We start from the raw sequence: 3,557 nt of genomic DNA on the forward strand, positions 1-3,557 counted from the left end.
GAATTCGATTTTGGGATTTTTGATTAATTAATTGTGGAAATGATTATATAAATGGAATATTTCACTTGGGAGTTGATTTTATGGAACAAATGTATATTAAATGAGTGGAATTGTGGTTGCTAGTCTCACTAGATTGGAGACTAAAATTAGTTTTAAACTTGGGAAGAAGGTTTTGTTGATGAATTAATTATTAGAAAAGGGATTAGAAAGTGGGATTAGCTCCAATGGATCAAAAGAATATTTGGGAAATTCATTTGAGCATCGACCAATTTTAGTTAAGTATTATAGAAGTAGATCTTAAAGTTTTTTAATTTAATAGTAGTTGATTAGCCATCTTGTTATGTATTCCAGGTGGTGACGAGGAAATTGGAAGAGCCTATCGACCAGCTTAGGTTCAACTTGTGTTATGTGAGTGGATAAGCTTATTTTTTTAGAAATAAGTATTTATTTAATTTTGAAGTTACGCATTTTATAAGTTGAGTTGATAGCATGATTTTTCAGGATAAAACGAATTTTATTATCAAATATTTTTAAAAGTTAAATTCAGTTTAGTTAAATTATTTCATTGACATATTATTTCAGTATTAAATATTTCAGTATATTCAAAGTTATTTTAAAACCCCCAGAAAGTACCCAAGTGATTTTACCCTCGTCTGCACTGGTGTGAATGTGTTTCTACAGTGTATGACTTCATATGGTTATTTTACCCACTCTTCGCTGGTGTGAATGTGTTTCCACAGCGTATGATCAGTATAGTGATTTTACCCGCTCTGCACTATTGTGAATATGTTTCCATAGTGTATGACCATTTTATAGTTCTGCGCGCGTATGACCAGAATTACAGAATTTCAGAATTGAATAACCTTGCTATGTATATCGAGATTAATCGATTCACGAGTATGGTTATTTCGGGTACATTTTTGGTGTGATGTTTTAGTATCACATAGCTTATCAGATTTTAGAAATGCAGTATACAGAATAAAGATGTTTATGATTACAGTATATTTTAGTTTTGATTGTATCATCAGATTTTAAGCTACAGAACTCAGCCTATTCAGTTTAAAGAATAAATATTTAGTTTATATGTATGTGAAAATAAATTTTATGCTTTATGTCGATTTTCAGAAAGATTTTATGAATGGAAAATTATATTTTTACAAATATCCACTCACTGAGTTATAGACTCACATTTTTATCATTATTTCTCTTATCAGATAGTAGCTGAGTTGAGCATTACTGGGCCAGTTGATCTATCAAGTTGAGCCATAGATTGTCAAGCATTGTATGAATTATCTTTTCAGTTTAAGAGTTCATATTTTGGGATAGACGCCTCTTTTGGTCATAAATTAGTTCCATGTGTTGGGCTTGCTATGTTTTGTATATATATTATGCATTTTGGGTACCGTGGTTTAGAAATTGTTGCAAAAGTCGAATTGCCAGTGTTGTATTTGAATAGTTGATATTTTGAGGGGCTGGTGTACCCTATTTCAAATGATATGTACATGTTTGGGATATTTGATTTTATTTTCAGGTAGTTTTAGTCCATTTTTCAGAGGGAACTCTGCCGAAATTTTTATAAAATTATAACAGTCAAAGATCATAAATTAGTTCCATGTGTTGGACTTGTTATGTTTTGTATATCTATTGTGCATTTTGAGTACTGTGGTTTAGAAATTGTTACAAAAGTCGAATTGCCAGTGTTGTATTTGAATAGTTGATATTTTGAGGGCCTGGTGTACCCTATTTCAAATGATATGTACATGTTTGAGATATTTGATTTTATTTTCAGGTAGTTTTAGTCCATTTTTCAGAGGGAACTCTGCCGAAATCTTTATAAAATTTTAGCAGTCAAAGCATGTCAAATTTGCCTTGGTGGTGGGTCCGATACTTTGCTGGTATCTACCATCGGCGCAAGACACGTGTCGGATCCATTAGAGTGATCGGGACGGGTCATGTCAAAAACCATAAAAAAACTCCGACATCTAAAAACTTCATATTTTCCCAGATTGCATAGATTGCCATTTGTCGCTGCTACAACAGCGACTGTATAGTAGCAAAGAAGTGCGTGTTGTGAAGTGCCACTGAGCGAAGTAGCACCGCCGCGAAGCAACACCGCTCGGCGAATTGTTGTGCGTAGCGACTTTGTCTGAAATGAGGTAGCGTCGATTGCCCGACGATGTGCTTGAGATGGAGCATCAACTGGTGGGTCCGGCACTTCACTGGTATCTATCATCGATGCACGACACGTGTCAGATCCATTAGGGTGATCGGGACGAATCGTGTCAGCAACTGTGCACCATCACCACTCCTACAGCCCACAAAACCACACCAGCACAATACTACCACCCCACACAGCCCACGACACTACACAACCACATCATACACAACACCATATCACGTCATCACACAGCATCGCACCACCCTTTAAACAAATTAAAATTTGGAAAATTTATTAGTGCATTCCATCGCGCCACACAACATCGTCGTTGCCACATCATCATCATAGTCGAGCGACGTTTGCTTTTTCCACCGACGATGGTTCTTGACAATGGCGTCTGCGGCGTCAACAGAAAAGTGAGATAATATGGAGAAAGAGAAAATGCTATGATAATATTTAGGGTTTGGGCCGCATCATCATCACAGTCGACAACGCGGGCATTATCCACCGGTGGTGGCTCCCGGTGATGGGTCTGTGGCGTCGATAGTAAGGATACGTGTGAAGGGAAAAGTGAGAGGAGATGGAGAAAGAGAAAATGCTATGAAAACATTAGGGTTAGGATTTTAATTATATCTGATTTTTTCAAAAACTCTTAATTATGATGATTTTTAAACCTCTTAGTTTCTGTAATTTCCACTTTTTTCTAAACATCAAAATCTATAGATTATTGTATACAATTCACCGGCTTTAGTAATTTGGGCTAATTTGATTTTGTTGAGCTCAAATTGCGTTTTTTTAAGTTATAAAAATGAGTTGGGCTTTGCCATACTAATTTTGATACAATTTTTAACACAAATGTGCTTATTTTTTAGGCTATTTATATAGGATCAACGAAATAGGTTGACCATATAATCACGAGCATATCTTTGATACATAGAGAATGTAGAGGCATATGCGTGCATTTTAGAATATTGGTTATAACATCCATTGTTACATCATTGTTGCCATTGGCCCCCACCCTATGTAACATACATTTTTACATTACCACCTTCAACTCCACCACTTGCAACATTAATTATTACACTATCATTGTCATAGACTACAATGGACACAAGCATCATCACTATCATTCATTAGCACCACCACTAGATCTCTAACCTGGGACGGATTCAGGATTGAATTCAAAATCGGGCTAAAAAATTTGAAGCCGGACTAATACGTGAAAAAAATGTATTTACACATCAAAAACTATTTTTACCACCACCAAGTTGCCATCCAATTCTAATCCCATATTTCACCGTCACATCCACCATGTTACACTGTCACTTTCACAAATACCGCAAACCAGAAAGATCCATGTAGGGCCGGTCCTGTAATTGTCGAGGCTCGAGACGAAGTC

General features: G+C 35.9%; 1 long non-coding RNA gene across 1 annotated transcript; it reads left to right on the forward strand.

Moving 5' to 3' along the window:
• The first annotated feature begins 225 nt into the window (after positions 1 to 225).
• Positions 226 to 1,524, forward strand: LOC111412852. Its single transcript, XR_002706125.1, has 2 exons — positions 226 to 408; positions 1,215 to 1,524. It is a non-coding gene; the product is annotated as an uncharacterized LOC111412852 (long non-coding RNA).
• Positions 1,525 to 3,557: the final 2,033 nt, after the last annotated feature.

This window comes from Olea europaea, chromosome 16 (assembly GCF_002742605.1).
Source record: "Olea europaea var. sylvestris chromosome 16, O_europaea_v1, whole genome shotgun sequence".
In the NCBI taxonomy this organism is placed as follows: Eukaryota; Viridiplantae; Streptophyta; class Magnoliopsida; order Lamiales; family Oleaceae; genus Olea; species Olea europaea.